General features: G+C 53.3%; 1 protein-coding gene across 3 annotated transcripts in view; it reads left to right on the plus strand.

Moving 5' to 3' along the window:
• Positions 1 to 19,611, plus strand: part of LOC122542686 (ras and Rab interactor 2-like) — a 72,405-nt gene that overhangs the window by 533 nt on the left and 52,261 nt on the right. The window lies entirely within an intron of this gene.

Here is a 19,611-nt window from a genome sequence, read left to right on the forward strand (position 1 = left end):
GTTTGGAAGCAAGCCATTCGGCCCATTGAATCCACATTGACCCCTCCCCAAAGAGCATCCCATCAACCCTGTTCCTGTAACCCCACATTTCCCATGGCTAACCCACTCAGTCTGCACATCCCTGGACACTATGGGGCAATTTAGCATGGCCAATCCACCCTAACCTGCACATCTTTGGACCATGAGAGGAAACCCACACAGACACGAGGAGAACGTGTAAACTCCACACAGACAGTCACCCGAGGGTGGAATCGAACCGGGGTCCCTGACACCATGAGGCTGCAGTCTGAGCCACTGAGCCACCGTGCTGCCCTAATGTTCCTATCTATTGAACTGAAACATAGAATATGGGAACAGAAGTAGGCTATTCAGCCCTTCAGACCTGCTCCACCATTCAATAACATCATGACTGATCATCCAATTTTTCCTGCTTGCTCCCCCATACCCTTTTGATCCCTTTTGCCCTAAGAACTGTGTGTAAATATTTGTCGATGTGTATGCTTTTTGTCTTGAGCACTGTACTGTGATAGCTATCCATTCTCACCACTCTCAGGCTGAAGAAGTCTTTCCAAATCTCCCTATTGGATTTATCTTCTTTTATTTTGGTGCCCAGTTTCAGATTTTCCCACCACCCCGCTCCGCATCGACCCCCTTCTAAAGACTTCTGCTTGACTCTCCCCCGTACCCTCCCCCTTTTTTATTTCTCTAAACGTTAGACCCTTGGTGGTTTACTGACGGTTGATTGACTGTTGGATTTTTCAAGACTTTTGTCATTTTTCTTTAAGTCCCAGTCAAGTCTTCAGCTAAGATCTTTGGGAAAAGTGTGCATATAAAGCTGGATTTCAACAAGGTGGGAGGATACATCCATGCTGGGGTGAGGGGGAAGGGGACGAAGTAAGGATGGGAGAAGGCCCACAAACACCAGCACAGGACAGACAGGCCGAATGGCCTGATTCCATGCCGAGTCCTCTCTTGATGGCTCCTGCAGTGAGACGGCTGCTGCCAACACCACTTCCTTTTTGAAATATTCTCTCGTGGGGGTCCACCATCACCCATCTGAGCCAGGGGCAGAATCAGCCACGTTGCTGTGGGTCTGGAGTCACGTGGAGGCCAGCGTAGAAGCCTTCTCTCCTTGAAAGGTCATTAATGGTTTTGTCAGCGACAATTGGGGACAGTCTCGTGGTCGCTAACACAGAGACTAACCTTTCAATCCTAGACTTACTGAGGGAATTTAAAACTCCACGCGGAGTGCTGTGGTGGGACTGGAGCTACCCCACCCTCTCCACCAAGAACGATAGTCTGGGGCCACTGTGGATTAGTATTCACCCCTCCACCATCATCATTCCTGGACTGACTTCCCAGCCTTCCACTAGAATCTGGCCTTGTCATCATTAACGTTATAAGACAAACCGCTTGCTGGAGATTTAAAGAATGACACACACACACACAAAGACACACACACACACACACACAGACATAGCCACACACATGCATGCTCACACACACACACAAAGACAGACACACACACAGACATAGCTACACACATGCATGCTCACACACACACACAGACAGACATAGCCACACACATGCATGCTCACACACACACATATACACACACACAAAGACACACACACACACAGACATAGCCACACACATGCATGCTCTCAAACACACACACACACATACACACATATATACACAGACAGACATAGCCACACACATGCATGCTCTCAAACACACACACACACATACACACATATATACACAGACAGACATAGCCACACACATGCATGCTCTCAAACACACACACACACATACACACATATATACACAGACAGACATAGCCACACACATGCATGCTCTCAAACACACACACACACATACACACATATATAAACAGACAGACATAGCCACACACATGCATGCTCACATACACACACACATACACACATATATACACAGACAGACATAGCCACACAAATGCATGCTCACACACACATACACACATATATACACAGACAGACATAGCCACACAAATGCATGCTCTCAAACACACACACACACATACACACATATATAAACAGACAGACATAGCCACACACATGCATGCTCACACACACACACACATACACACATATATACACAGACAGACATAGCCACACACATGCATGCTCTCAAACACACACACACACATACACACATATATAAACAGACAGACATAGCCACACACATGCATGCTCACATACACACACACACATACACACATATATACACAGACAGACATAGCCACACACATGCATGCTCACATACACACACACACATACACACATATATACATAGACAGACATAGCCACACACATGCATGCTCACACACACGCACACACATACATACACAGACAGACATAGCCACACACATGCATGCTCACATACACACACACACATACACACATATATACACAGACAGACATAGCCACACAAATGCATGCTCACATACACACACACACATACACACATATATACACAGACAGACATAGCCACACAAATGCATGCTCACATACACACACACACATACACACATATATACACAGACAGACATAGCCACACAAATGCATGCTCACATACACACACACACATACACACATATATACACAGACAGACATAGCCACACAAATGCATGCTCACACACACGCACACACATACACACATATATACACAGACAGACATAGCCACACACATGCATGCTCACACACACGCACACATACACACATATATACACAGACAGACATAGCCACACACATGCATGCTCACATACACACACACACATACACACATATATACACAGACAGACATAGCCACACAAATGCATGCTCACATACACACACACACATACACACATATATACACAGACAGACATAGCCACACAAATGCATGCTCACACACACGCACACACATACACACATATATACACAGACAGACATAGCCACACACATGCATGCTCACATACACACACACACATACACACATATATACACAGACAGACATAGCCACACAAATGCATGCTCACACACACGCACACACATACACACATATATACACAGACAGACATAGCCACACACATGCATGCTCACACACACACACACACACATACACACATATATACACAGACAGACATAGCCACACACATGCATGCTCACACACACGCACACACACATACACACATATATACACAGACAGACATAGCCACACACATGCATGCTCACACACACACACACACATACACACATATATACACAGACAGACATAGCCACACACATGCATGCTCACATACACACACACATACACACATATATACACAGACAGACATAGCCACACACATGCATGCTCACACACACGCACACATACACACATATATACACAGACAGACATAGCCACACACATGCATGCTCACATACACACACACACATACACACATATATACACAGACAGACATAGCCACACACATGCATGCTCACACACACACACACATACACACATATATACACAGACAGACATAGCCACACACATGCATGCTCACACACACGCACACATACACACATATATACACAGACAGACATAGCCACACACATGCATGCTCACATACACACACACACACACATACACACATATATACACAGACAGACATAGCCACACAAATGCATGCTCACACACACGCACACACATACACACATATATACACAGACAGACATAGCCACACACATGCATGCTCACACACACACACACATACACACATATATACACAGACAGACATAGCCACACACATGCATGCTCACACACACACACACATACACACATATATACACAGACAGACATAGCCACACAAATGCATGCTCACACACACATACACACATATATACACAGACAGACATAGCCACACACATGCATGCTCACACACACACACACATATATACACAGACAGACATAGCCACACAAATGCATGCTCACACACACGCACACACATACACACATTTATACACAGACAGACATAGCCACACACATGCATGCTCACACACACACACACATACACACATATATACACAGACAGACATAGCCACACACATGCATGCTCACACACACGCACACACATGGCCTTGCTATCACAAAAAAACCCAAAAGAGCTGTAAATCAGAAACAAGAACAGAGGTTGCTGGAAAAGCTCAGCAAATCTGGCAGAATCGGGGAGAGAAATCCGAGTTGATGTTTCAGATCCGGTGACCCTTCGTCAGAACCCAGTCTCCTATTACACACAACCCATTGTTAGCCACTAATAGTCCCCACCGACAGCTATTCACCCTCCTAACCAGATCGTTATCCAGTCCTTTGTCTGTCCAACTGTTCTCTCCTTTGGGCTCTATCCCCATCTATCATCTACTCCTTATCCCCTTCCCCCACCCTATCTTCTGCACAAAAACCGACATTTCGCTAGCTACTGTCAGTTCTGAGGAAGGGTCACTTGATCTGAAACGTTAACTCTGATTTCTGTCTGCGGCCAGACCTACTGAGCTTTTCCAGCAATTTCTGTTTTCTTTCTGATTTACAGCATCTGCTGTTCTTCTGGTTTTTAGATTCTTAAGGGATCTGTTCGGATTCTTCCCAGATCTTGGGAATGTAGAACCTGGGGTAATTGTACCAGCCTCCACCACTTCCTCCTTTAAGAAATTCATATTTCATCACATCTCATTCTTTTAATCACAACTGATTAGTATGTGGTTGTGTGGCTGATCCTCGATCTCAATGTCACATTTTCTGCTAAAGACAGATGTCTTTAAAATGCATTTTATAAATCGATCTCTTTTTTCGAAAAGATTTAGTGACTCAGCCTTCCCAGCTTTCTGTGGTAGAGAATTCCTTACGATAAATTCTCGCCTCAGGCGACTGACTGTGTGGAGTTTGCACGTTCTCCCCAGGTCTGCGTGGGTTTCCTCCGGGTGCTCCGGTTTCCTCCCACAGTCCAAAGATGTGCAGGTCAGGTAAATTGGCCATGCTAAATTGCCCGTAGTGTTAGGTAAGGGGTAAATGTAGGCGTATGGGTGCGTTACGCTTCGGCGGGTCGGTGTGGACTTGTTGGGCCGAAGGGCCTGTTCCACACTGTAATGTAATCTAATCTAATCTAAAATGTTCCCTTGTCTCAGTCCTAAATCATCTCAAGGAGCTTGGTAGTTCAGGATTGAGTTGGGGAAACATTTGAGTGCTGTGAATCTTTGGGATTGGTCTCCACTAAAATCTCTGGAAGCTCAATTATTGTGTTCATTCAGAGACAGAGATTCACTGAGTCTGTATTGACTGGAGTCAAATTCTAACAGGGCTAGATAGACTCTGTACATGGAGATGTTGTGTCGGGGTGGGGAGTCCGGAATCAGGGGGCACAGTCTCAGAATACAGACATACACCCCAACCCCCCAACACACCCAACCCCCCCAACACACCCAACCCCCAACACACCCAACCCCCAACACACCCAACCCCCAACACACCCAAACCCCCAACACACCCAACCCCCCCAACAGACTCCCCCAACTCCCCAACACACCCAACCCCCAACACACCCAACCCCCCCAACACACCCAACCCCCAACACACCCAACCCCCCCAACACACCCAACCCCCAACACACCCAACCCCCCCAACAGACTCCCCCAACACACACCCCCAACTCCCCAACACACCCAACCCCCCCAACACACCAACCCCCCCAACACACCCAACACACTCAACACACCCAACCAACCCAACACACCCCCAACACACCCCACCCAAACCCCCAACACACCCAACACATCCAACCCCCCAATACACCCAACCAACCCAACCCACCCAATCCCCCAACACACCCAACCCCCCAACGCACCCAACACACCCAACCCCCCAACACACCCAACCAACCCAACCCACACAACAACCCCAACACACGCCCCCAACCCCCTAACACACCCAACCCCAACACACCAACACACCCAACCCCCCAACACACCCAACCAACCTAACACACCCAACCTCCCCAACACACCACCCAATTCCCCCAACCCCCCCAACACAACAACCCACGCAGCACACACACACACCCAACCCACCCAAACCATCCAACACACCCAACCCCCCCAAACCAACCCAACACACCAACCCCCCAATACACTCAACCCCCCAACCCCCCAACACACCCAACCAACCCAACACACCCAATCCCCCAACACACCCAACCCTCAACACTCCAACATACCCAACACACCCAACCCCCAACACACCCAACCAACCCAACCCACACAACACCCCCAACACCCTCCAACACACCCCCCCAACCCCCCAACACACCCAACCCCCCAACACACCCAACCAACCCAACCCACCCAACCCCCTAACACACCCAACACCCCCAATTCCCCCAAACCCCCAACACCCCAACCCACCCAACCCCCCCAACACACCACCCAATTCCCCCAACCCCACAACACACCCAACCCACGCAGCACACACACACACCCAACTCACCCAAACCACCCAACACACCCAACCCCCCAAACCAACCCAACACACCCAACCCCCCAACACACCCAACCAACCCAGCCCACACAACCCACCCAACACCCCCCAACACACGCCCCCAACCCCCTAACACACCCAACCCCCCAACACACCCAACCAACCCAACACACCCAACCCCACAACCCCTCCAACACACCCAACACAACAACCCACGCAGCACACACACACACCCAACCCACCCAAACCACCCAACACACCCAACCCCCCAAACCAACCCAACACACCCAACACCCAATACACTCAACCCCCCAACCCCCCAACACACCCAACCAACCCAACACACCCAATCCCCCAACACACCCAGCCCCCCAACACTCCAACATACCCAACACACCCAACCCCCCAACACACCCAACCAACCCAACCCACACAACACCCCCAACACCCCCCAAACCCCCAACACACCCAACGCCCCAACACACCCAACCAACCAACCCACCCAACACACCCAACCCCCCAACACACCCAACACCCCCAACACACCCAACACCCCCAACACACCACCCAATTCCCCCAACCCCCAACACACCCAACCCACGCAGCACACACACACACCCAACCCACCCAAACCACCCAACACACCCAACCCCCCAAACCAACCCAACACACCCAACCCCCCCAATACACTCAACCCCCCAACCCCCCAACACACCCAACCAACCCAATCCACCCAATCCCCCAACACACCCAACACACCCAACCCCCCAACACACCCAACCAACCCAACCCACCCAACACACCCAACCACCCCAACACACCCAACCCCCAATTCCCCCAAACCCCCAACACCCCAACCCACCCAACCCTCCCAACACACCCAACCCCCAACACACCACCCAATTCCCCCAACCCCCCAACACACCCAACCAACGCAGCACACACATACACCCAACCCACCCAAACCACCCAACACACCCAACCCCCCCAACACACTCAACCCCCCAACACACCCAACCCACCAACCCCCAACTCCCCAACGCACCCAACCCCCCAACACCCCCAACACCCAACACACCTGACCCCCCAACACACCCAATCCCCCAACACACACAACCCCCCAACACACCCAACACACCCAAACCCCCAACACACTCAACACACTCAACCAACCAACACACCCCCAACACAACCCATCCAACCCCCCAACACACCCAACCTACCAACCCCCAACACACCCAACCCCCAAACACACCCAACCAACCTAACCCACCCAATCCCCCAACGCCCCAACACACCCAACCAACCCAACCCACCCAACACCCCAAACACCCACCAACACACACTCCCAACCCCCCAACACACCCAACCCCCCAACACATCCAACCCCCAACACACACAACCAACCCAACCCCTCCAACACACCCAACCCCCCCAACTCCCCAAAACCCCAACCCATCCAACCCTCCCAACACACCCAACCCCCCAACCTCCCCAACACACACCCCCAACTCCCCCACCCCCCCAACACACCCAACCCACGTAGCACACACACACACCCAACCCACCTAACACACCCAATCCCCCAAACCCACCTAACATACCCAACCCCCATCACACTCAACCCCCCAACCCACCCAACCCTCCCAACCACCCAACACACCCAACCCACCAATCCCCCAACCCCCCAACACACCCGACCCCCCAACCCCCCACACACCCAACCCCCCAACACAACCAACCCCCAACACACCCAAACCCCAACTCCCCCAACACACCACCCCAACACCCACAACACACCCAACACCACCCCGCAACACCCCAAAACCCCCAACACACCCAAACCCCCCAACCCCCAACTTCCCCAACTCCCCAACCCCCCAACACACTCCCCACAATCCCCCAACCCCCCAACACACCCAAACCCCCCCAACTCCCCCAACTCCCCAACCCCCCAATACTCCCAACCCACCCAACCCTCCCAACACACCCAACCCACACCCCCAACTCTCCCAACTCCCCAACACACCCAACCCACGCAACACACACACACATCCAACCCACCTAAACCATCCAACACACCCAACCCCCAACACACACACACACCCACCTAACCCACCCAACCCATCCAACCCACCCAACACACCCAAAACCCAACTCACCCAACCCACCCAAATCCCCAACACACCCAATCCACCCAAACACCCAACACACACCCCCAACCCCCCCAACACCCCAACACACCCATCACACCCCCCAAGCCCCCAACACACCCAACCCCCCAACACACCCAACACACCCAACCCCCCCAAACCCCAATCCACCCAACCCATCCAACTCACCCAAGACACCCAACCACCCAAAACACCCAACTCCTCCAACCCACCTAATATACCCAACCCACCCACCGCCCCACCCCACCCAATCCCCTAACCCCCCCCAACCCACCCAACACATCCAACACACACACAGACACACAGACTCAGACACACACACGTGCATGCACAGACACACACGCGTCCACACACGTGCATGCACAAACACACACGCATGTGTGCGCACACATATGTGCACACGCAGACACACATGCTTGCGTGCACACACACACGTACACGCACAAACACACGCATGCGTGCACACACATAGACAGTCACACAGACACACACATGCAGATGAACACACGCACACACAGACACACACATGTTCACAGACATGCACATGCACACAAACACACACACACACACAGACGGACACACACACGCACACATAGACAGTCACACACACAGACACACAGACACACATGCACACACGCACACACAGACACACATGCAGATGAACACACGCACACACAGACATGCACATGCACACAAACACACACACACAGACGGACACACACACGCACACATAGACAGTGACACACACAAACATGCACATGAACACACACACACACACCTTGAACCTGTGTCCTCTAGTAATTGATCCCTCCACCCTGGGGAAAGAGCCTCATACGTCCCACTCTATCCATGTCATTCATAATCCTATAAACTTGTATCGGGTCACCACCACAGCCCCGCCCCCCCACCACACCCCCCAACCTCTTATGTTCCAGTGAAAACAAACCCTGTCTATCCAACCTTTCCTAATAGCTAAAATCCCCCGTACCAGGCAACATCCTGGTAAACCTTTTCTGCACCCTCTCCAAAGCAACCACACCTTCTTCTGGTAACAACTGAGCATCTGGAGATCTTTCATGTAGACCAATCCCAAAGGTTCACAGCACCCAAAGCCAGAGATAGATCCCCCCATCTCAATCCTGACCTGCCAATCTCCTTGAGACGGCAATCCCAGGTTCTAGATTCCCAGGATCGATGAACAATTCCAACACCATCTTCACTTTGAAATCCTTTGGGAATTTCAGATTTATCCATTAGATCACCAGCAGCGAGGGCAGTTTGGTGAATGTTAATTGTAACTGACGTTAGGAATACGTGAAACTACTCGAGGTGATTGGCTGGGGAGGTGCTAAGTAGTCAACGTGAATTCATAAAATGGAGATCATTCTGAAAACATCCAGGAGAGTTTTTGAGGTTGTAATTAGCAGAGTAGGTAAGAAGAAATCTTTCTCCCTAGTTAGAGGGCTCCATGACTAAGCGACACATGTTAAAGTAAGGAGCAGAGGGGATTTCAGGGAAAACAATCTGATCCTAAGGGTGGTAGGTATCTGGAACTCACCTCCTGAGAGGGAGATAGACAGGAGGACATTCAATGGAATATTTAGATCAGGCCAGGGCAGACTGATCTACAGGCTGGCAGCTGGGAAATGGAGTGGGGGTAGATAGAGGCTAAATGATTGAAGAGGACAGATGGCCTAGGGGGTACAAACTGTAAGACTTTAATCAAATTTCCAAAAAATGTTCAGCTGTGCAATTCTTAATTGAACGCACTGAGGGAGTACAGACTGAGGGAGTGCAGACTGAGGGAGTATGGGCTGAGGGAGTGCAGACTGAGGCAGTACAGACTGAGGGAGTACAGACTGACGGAGTTCAGACTGAGGGAGTACGGGCTGAGGGAGTGCAGACTGAGGGAGTACAGACTGACGGTGTTCAGACTGAGGGAGTACGGGCTGAGGGAGTGCAGACTGAGGGAGTGCAGACTGAGGGAGTACAGGCTGAGGGAGTATGGGCTGAGGGAGTGCAGACTGAGGCAGTACAGACTGAGGGAGTACAAGCTGAGGGAGTACAGACTGAGGGAGTACAGCCTGAGGGAGTGCAGACTGAGGGAGTACAGACTGAGGGAGTACAAGCTGAGGGAGTACAGACTGAGGGAGTACAGCCTGAGGGAGTGCAGACTGAGGGAGTACAGACTGACGGAGTTCAGACTGAGGGAGTACGGGCTGAGGGAGTGCAGACTGAGGGAGTACAGACTGAGGGAGTATGGGCTGAGGGAGCGCAGACTGAGTGAGCACAGACTGAGGAGTGCAGACTGAGGGAGTACAGGCTGAGGGAGCGCAGACTGAGGGAGCACAGACTGAGGGAGTACAGACTGAGGGAGCACAGACTGAGGGAGCACAGACTGAGGGAGCACAGACTGAGGGAGCACAGACTGAGGGAGTATGGGCTGAGGGAGTGCAGACTGAGGGAGTACAGACTGAGGGAGTATGGGCTGAGGGAGTGCAGACTGAGGGAGTACGGGCTGAGGGAGTGCAGACTGAGGGAGTACAGACTGACGGAGTTCAGACTGAGGGAGTACGGGCTGAGGGAGTGCAGACTGAGGGAGTATGGGCTGAGGGAGTGCAGACTGAGGGAGTACAGACTGACGGAGTTCAGACTGAGGGAGTACGGGCTGAGGGAGTATGGGCTGAGGGAGTGCAGACTGAGGGAGTACAGACTGACGGAGTTCAGACTGAGGGAGTACGGGCTGAGGGAGTGCAGACTGAGGGAGTACAGACTGACGGAGTTCAGACTGAGGGAGTACGGGCTGAGGGAGTATGGGCTGAGGGAGTGCATACTGAGGCAGTACAGACTGAGGGAGTACAGGCTGAGGGAGTACAGACTGAGGCAGTACAGGCTGAGGGAGTGCAGACTGAGGGAGTACAGACTGACGGAGTTCAGACTGAGGGAGTACGGGCTGAGGGAGTATGGGCTGAGGGAGTGCATACTGAGGCAGTACAGACTGAGGGAGTACGGGCTGAGGGAGTGCAGACTGAGGGAGTACAGACTGAGGGAGTATGGGCTGAGGGAGCGCAGACTGAGTGAGCACAGACTGAGGAGTGCAGACTGAGGGAGTACAGGCTGAGGGAGTGCAGACTGAGGGGGCACAGACTAAGGGAGTACAGACTGAGGGAGCACAGACTGAGGGAGCACAGACTGAGGGAGTATGGGCTGAGGGAGTGCAGACTGAGGGAGTACAGACTGAGGGAGTACAGACTGAGGGAGTTCAGACTGAGGGAGTACGGGCTGAGGGAGTGCAGACTGAGGGAGTACAGACTGAGGGAGTATGGGCTGAGGGAGCGCAGACTGAGTGAGCACAGACTGAGGAGTGCAGACTGAGGGAGTACAGGCTGAGGGAGCGCAGACTGAGGGAGCACAGACTAAGGGAGTACAGACTGAGGGAGCACAGACTGAGGGAGCACAGACTGAGGGAGTATGGGCTGAGGGAGCGCAGACTGAGGGAGAACAGACTGAGCGAGTGCAGACTGAGGGAGTACAGACTGAGGGAGTATGGGCTGAGGGAGGACAGACTGAGGGAGTACGTGTTGAGGGAGCACAGACTGAGGGAGTACGTGCTGAGGGAGTGCAGACTGATGGAGTACAGGCTGAGGGAGTTCAGACTGAGGGAGTGCAGACTGAGGGAGTGCAGACTGAGGGAGTGCAGACTGAGGGAGTACGGGCTAAGGGAGCGCAGACTGAGGGAGTGCAGACTGAGGGAGTACAGACTGAGGGAGTACAGACTGAGGGAGTGCAGACTGAGGGAGTACGTGCTGAGGGAGTGCACTTTGAGGGAGTAGAGACTGAGGAAGTACAGACTGAGGAAGTACAAACTGAGGTAGTACGTGTTGAGGGAGCACAGACTGAGGGAGTACAGACTGAGGGAGTGCAGACTGAGGCAGTACAGACTGAGGGAGTACAGACTGAGGGAGTACAGACTGAAGGAGTATGTGCTGAGGAAGTGCAGACTGAGGTAGTACAGACTGAGGGAGTGCAGACTGAGGGAGTACAGACTGAGGGAGTACAGACTGAGGGAGTGCAGACTGAGGGAGTACAGACTGAGGGAGTACTGGCTGAGGGAGTACTGGCTGAGGGAATGCAGACTGAGGGAATGCAGACTGAGGGAATGCAGACTGAGGGAGTACGTGCTGAGGGAGTACGTGCTGAGGGAGTACAGACAGAGGGAGTTCAGACTGAGGGAGTTTACTCTGACGGAGTTCAGACTGAGGTAGTGCAGACTGATGGAGTGCAGACTGAGGGAGTTCAGACTGAGGGAGTACGGGCTGAGGGAGTTCAGACTGAGGGAGTGCAGACTGAGGGAGTACAGAGTGAGGGAGTTCAGACTGAGGGAGTACAGGCTGAGGGAGTGCAGACTGAGGGAGTGCAGACTGAGGGAGTACGGGCTGAGGGAGTTCAGACTGAGGGAGTGCAGACTGAGGGAGTTCAGACTGAGGGAGTTCAGACTGAGGGAGTACAGGCTGAGGGAGTACGGGCTGAGGGAGTACAGACTGAGGGAGTGCAGACTGAGGGAGTGCAGACTGAGGGAGTACAGACTGACGGAGTTCAGACTGAGGGAGTACGGGCTGAGGGAGTTCAGACTGAGGGAATATAGACTGAGGGAGTGCAGACTGAGGGAATACGGGATGAGGGAGTACAGACTGAGGGAGTACGGACTGAGGGAGTTCAGACTGAGGGAGTACAGACTGAGGGAGTACAGACTGAGGGAGTACAGACTGAGAGAGTACTGGCTGAGGGAATGCAGACTGAGGGAATGCAGACTGAGGGAATGCAGACTGAGGGAGTACGTGCTGAGGGAGTACAGACAGAGGGAGTTCAGACTGAGGGAGTTTACTCTGACGGAGTTCAGACTGAGGTAGTGCAGACTGATGGAGTGCAGACTGAGGGAGTTCAGACTGAGGGAGTACGGGTTGAGGGAGTTCAGACTGAGGGAGTGCAGACTGAGGGAGTAGAGAGTGACGGAGTTCAGACTGAGGGAGTATGGGCTGAGGGTGTGCAGACTGAGGGAGTGCAGACTGAGGGAGTACGGGCTGAGGGAGTTCAGACTGAGGGAGTACAGGCTGAGGGAGTACGGGCTGAGGGAGTACAGACTGAGGGAGTGCAGACTGAGGGAGTGCAGACTGAGGGAGTACAGACTGACGGTGTTCAGACTGAGGGAGTACGGGCTGAGGGAGTGCAGACTGAGGGAGTACAGACTGACGGAGTTCAGACTGAGGGAGTACGGGCTGAGGGAGTATGGGCTGAGGGAGTGCATACTGAGGCAGTACAGACTGAGGGAGTACAGGCTGAGGGAGTACAGACTGAGGCAGTACAGGCTGAGGGAGTGCAGACTGAGGGAGTACAGACTGACGGAGTTCAGACTGAGGGAGTACGGGCTGAGGGAGTATGGGCTGAGGGAGTGCATACTGAGGCAGTACAGACTGAGGGAGTACGGGCTGAGGGAGTGCAGACTGAGGGAGTACAGACTGAGGGAGTATGGGCTGAGGGAGCGCAGACTGAGTGAGCACAGACTGAGGAGTGCAGACTGAGGGAGTACAGGCTGAGGGAGTGCAGACTGAGGGGGCACAGACTAAGGGAGTACAGACTGAGGGAGCACAGACTGAGGGAGCACAGACTGAGGGAGTATGGGCTGAGGGAGTGCAGACTGAGGGAGTACAGACTGAGGGAGTACAGACTGAGGGAGTTCAGACTGAGGGAGTACGGGCTGAGGGAGTGCAGACTGAGGGAGTACAGACTGAGGGAGTATGGGCTGAGGGAGCGCAGACTGAGTGAGCACAGACTGAGGAGTGCAGACTGAGGGAGTACAGGCTGAGGGAGCGCAGACTGAGGGAGCACAGACTAAGGGAGTACAGACTGAGGGAGCACAGACTGAGGGAGCACAGACTGAGGGAGTATGGGCTGAGGGAGCGCAGACTGAGGGAGAACAGACTGAGCGAGTGCAGACTGAGGGAGTACAGACTGAGGGAGTATGGGCTGAGGGAGGACAGACTGAGGGAGTACGTGTTGAGGGAGCACAGACTGAGGGAGTACGTGCTGAGGGAGTGCAGACTGATGGAGTACAGGCTGAGGGAGTTCAGACTGAGGGAGTGCAGACTGAGGGAGTGCAGACTGAGGGAGTGCAGACTGAGGGAGTACGGGCTAAGGGAGCGCAGACTGAGGGAGTGCAGACTGAGGGAGTACAGACTGAGGGAGTACAGACTGAGGGAGTGCAGACTGAGGGAGTACGTGCTGAGGGAGTGCACTTTGAGGGAGTAGAGACTGAGGAAGTACAGACTGAGGAAGTACAAACTGAGGTAGTACGTGTTGAGGGAGCACAGACTGAGGGAGTACAGACTGAGGGAGTGCAGACTGAGGCAGTACAGACTGAGGGAGTACAGACTGAGGGAGTACAGACTGAAGGAGTATGTGCTGAGGAAGTGCAGACTGAGGTAGTACAGACTGAGGGAGTGCAGACTGAGGGAGTACAGACTGAGGGAGTACAGACTGAGGGAGTGCAGACTGAGGGAGTACAGACTGAGGGAGTACTGGCTGAGGGAGTACTGGCTGAGGGAATGCAGACTGAGGGAATGCAGACTGAGGGAATGCAGACTGAGGGAGTACGTGCTGAGGGAGTACGTGCTGAGGGAGTACAGACAGAGGGAGTTCAGACTGAGGGAGTTTACTCTGACGGAGTTCAGACTGAGGTAGTGCAGACTGATGGAGTGCAGACTGAGGGAGTTCAGACTGAGGGAGTACGGGCTGAGGGAGTTCAGACTGAGGGAGTGCAGACTGAGGGAGTACAGAGTGAGGGAGTTCAGACTGAGGGAGTACAGGCTGAGGGAGTGCAGACTGAGGGAGTGCAGACTGAGGGAGTACGGGCTGAGGGAGTTCAGACTGAGGGAGTGCAGACTGAGGGAGTTCAGACTGAGGGAGTTCAGACTGAGGGAGTACAGGCTGAGGGAGTACGGGCTGAGGGAGTACAGACTGAGGGAGTGCAGACTGAGGGAGTGCAGACTGAGGGAGTACAGACTGACGGAGTTCAGACTGAGGGAGTACGGGCTGAGGGAGTTCAGACTGAGGGAATATAGACTGAGGGAGTGCAGACTGAGGGAATACGGGATGAGGGAGTACAGACTGAGGGAGTACGGACTGAGGGAGTTCAGACTGAGGGAGTACAGACTGAGGGAGTACAGACTGAGGGAGTACAGACTGAGAGAGTACTGGCTGAGGGAATGCAGACTGAGGGAATGCAGACTGAGGGAATGCAGACTGAGGGAGTACGTGCTGAGGGAGTACAGACAGAGGGAGTTCAGACTGAGGGAGTTTACTCTGACGGAGTTCAGACTGAGGTAGTGCAGACTGATGGAGTGCAGACTGAGGGAGTTCAGACTGAGGGAGTACGGGTTGAGGGAGTTCAGACTGAGGGAGTGCAGACTGAGGGAGTAGAGAGTGACGGAGTTCAGACTGAGGGAGTATGGGCTGAGGGTGTGCAGACTGAGGGAGTGCAGACTGAGGGAGTACGGGCTGAGGGAGTTCAGACTGAGGGAGTACAGGCTGAGGGAGTACGGGCTGAGGGAGTACAGACTGAGGGAGTGCAGACTGAGGGAGTGCAGACTGAGGGAGTACAGACTGACGGTGTTCAGACTGAGGGAGTACGGGCTGAGGGAGTTCAGACTGAGGGAATATAGACTGAGGGAGTGCAGACTGAGGGAATACGGGATGAGGGAGTACAGACTGAGGGAGTACGGACTGAGGGAGTTCAGACTGAGGGAGTACAGACTGAGGGAGTACAGACTGAGGGAGTACAGACTGAGAGAGTACTGGCTGAGGGAATGCAGACTGAGGGAATGCAGACTGAGGGAATGCAGACTGAGGGAGTACGTGCTGAGGGAGTACAGACAGAGGGAGTTCAGACTGAGGGAGTTTACTCTGACGGAGTTCAGACTGAGGTAGTGCAGACTGATGGAGTGCAGACTGAGGGAGTTCAGACTGAGGGAGTACGGGTTGAGGGAGTTCAGACTGAGGGAGTGCAGACTGAGGGAGTAGAGAGTGACGGAGTTCAGACTGAGGGAGTATGGGCTGAGGGTGTGCAGACTGAGGGAGTGCAGACTGAGGGAGTACGGGCTGAGGGAGTTCAGACTGAGGGAGTGCAGACTGAGGGAGTACAGAGTGAGGGAGTTCAGACTGAGGGAGTTCAGGCTGAGGGAGTACGGGCTGAGGGAGTACGGGCTGAGGGAGTACAGACTGAGGGAGTGCAGACTGAGGGAGTGCAGACTGAGGGAGTACAGACTGACGGAGTTCAGACTGAGGGAGTACGGGCTGAGGGAGTTCAGACTGAGGGAATATAGACTGAGGGAGTGCAGACTGAGGGAATACGGGATGAGGGAGTACGGGCTGAGGGAGTACGGACTGAGGGAGTACAGACTGAGGGAATACAGACTGAGTGAGTGCAGACTGAGGGGGTGCGGGCTGAGGGAGTGCAAACTGAGGGAGTTTACTCAGACGGACTGAGGGAGTACGGGCTGAGGGAGTTCAGACTGAGGGAGTGCAGACTGAGGGAGTACAGAGTGAGGGAATGCAGACTGAGGGAGTTTACTCTGATGGAGTTCAGACTGAGGTAGTGCAGACTGATGGAGTGCAGACTGAGGGAGTACAGACTGACGGTGTTCAGACTGAGGGAGTACGGGCTGAGGGAGTTCAGACTGAGGGAGTACAGGCTGAGGGAGTACGGGCTGAGGGAGTACAGACTGAGGGAGTGCAGACTGAGGGAGTGCAGACTGAGGGAGTGCAGACTGAGGGAGTACGGGCTGAGGGAGTTCAGACTGAGGGAGTACAGGCTGAGGGAGTACGGGCTGAGGGAGTACAGACTGAGGGAGTGCAGACTGAGGGAGTGCAGACTGAGGGAGTACAGACTGACGGTGTTCAGACTGAGGGAGTACGGGCTGAGGGAGTTCAGACTGAGGGAATATAGACTGAGGGAGTGCAGACTGAGGGAATACGGGATGAGGGAGTACAGACTGAGGGAGTACGGACTGAGGGAGTTCAGACTGAGGGAGTACAGACTGAGGGAGTACAGACTGAGGGAGTACAGACTGAGAGAGTACTGGCTGAGGGAATGCAGACTGAGGGAATGCAGACTGAGGGAGTACGTGCTGAGGGAGTACAGACAGAGGGAGTTCAGACTGAGGGAGTTTACTCTGACGGAGTTCAGACTGAGGTAGTGCAGACTGATGGAGTGCAGACTGAGGGAGTTCAGACTGAGGGAGTACGGGTTGAGGGAGTTCAGACTGAGGGAGTGCAGACTGAGGGAGTAGAGAGTGACGGAGTTCAGACTGAGGGAGTATGGGCTGAGGGTGTGCAGACTGAGGGAGTGCAGACTGAGGGAGTACGGGCTGAGGGAGTTCAGACTGAGGGAGTGCAGACTGAGGGAGTACAGAGTGAGGGAGTTCAGACTGAGGGAGTTCAGGCTGAGGGAGTACGGGCTGAGGGAGTACAGGCTGAGGGAGTACAGACTGAGGGAGTGCAGACTGAGGGAGTGCAGACTGAGGGAGTACAGACTGACGGAGTTCAGACTGAGGGAGTACGGGCTGAGGGAGTTCAGACTGAGGGAATATAGACTGAGGGAGTGCAGACTGAGGGAATACGGGATGAGGGAGTACGGGCTGAGGGAGTACGGACTGAGGGAGTACAGACTGAGGGAATACAGACTGAGTGAGTGCAGACTGAGGGGGTGCGGGCTGAGGGAGTGCAAACTGAGGGAGTTTACTCAGACGGACTGAGGGAGTACGGGCTGAGGGAGTTCAGACTGAGGGAGTGCAGACTGAGGGAGTACAGAGTGAGGGAATGCAGACTGAGGGAGTTTACTCTGATGGAGTTCAGACTGAGGGAGTACAGGCTGAGGGAGCACGGGCTGAGGCAGTACGGGCTGAGGGAGTACGGACTGAGGGAATACAGACTGAGGGAGTACAGACTGAGGGAATACAGACTGAGGGAGTGCAGACTGAGGGAATACAGACTGAGGGAGTGCAGACTGAGGGAGTATGGGCTGAGGGAGTACAGACTGATGGAGTACAGACTGAGGGAGTACAGACTGAGGGAGTACAGACTGATGGAGTGCAGACTGAGGGAGTACAGACTGAGGGAGTGCAGACTGAGGGAGTACAGACTGAGGGAGTACAGACTGAGGGAGTATGGGCTGAGGGAGTACAGACTGATGGAGTACAGACTGAGGGAGTGCAGACTGAGGGAGTTCAGACTGAGGGAATACAGACTGAGGGAGTACAGACTGATGGAGTGCAGACTGAGGGAGTACGGGCTGAGGGTGAGCCTGTTGAGGGATTGCTGCTCTGTCAGTGTCCTTTCCTTACAGTAATCTGCTGAGCCCAGTGTCTTTCTGAGCTGTTACTAAAGGTTCCACTACAACGTAAACAATGATAGAGAGACCCCCGCTGAACCTCAGCCAATCAGCTGATCTCATTGCTGCTCTGTGGGAAGATGCTGTGTACTAATTGGCTGCTGTTCCCAGTAGAGAGTTTGAACCTACAAATTTGGAGCAGGAATAGTCTATTCTGTGATTCAATATGATAAGGATTCTCTTCCTCAGAGCGTGGCGCAGGCGGAGTCATTGCAGGTTTTTTAAGGCAGAGGTCCCCTTCACTCGTGAGGGGGTCAGAGGTCATTGGTGTGGGGGAGTTTGGAATGTGGAAGCCACATTACCTTATGGAATAACGGAAAGGAATAGACCAATCTGTAAAGGGAGCACCCAAACAATTATAATACATCCTCTGGAGCAGGTCACCTGGCTCAAAGGTAGGGGCACTACCACTGTGACACAAGTGCAGGGGTGACAAAATGCACTTTAATTGCTTTGGGA

Source organism: Chiloscyllium plagiosum, unplaced genomic scaffold, assembly GCF_037043375.1.
Source record: "Chiloscyllium plagiosum isolate Xiang-an unplaced genomic scaffold, Cpla_swu_hap1 HiC_scaffold_47, whole genome shotgun sequence".
NCBI lineage: Eukaryota > Metazoa > Chordata > Chondrichthyes > Orectolobiformes > Hemiscylliidae > Chiloscyllium > Chiloscyllium plagiosum.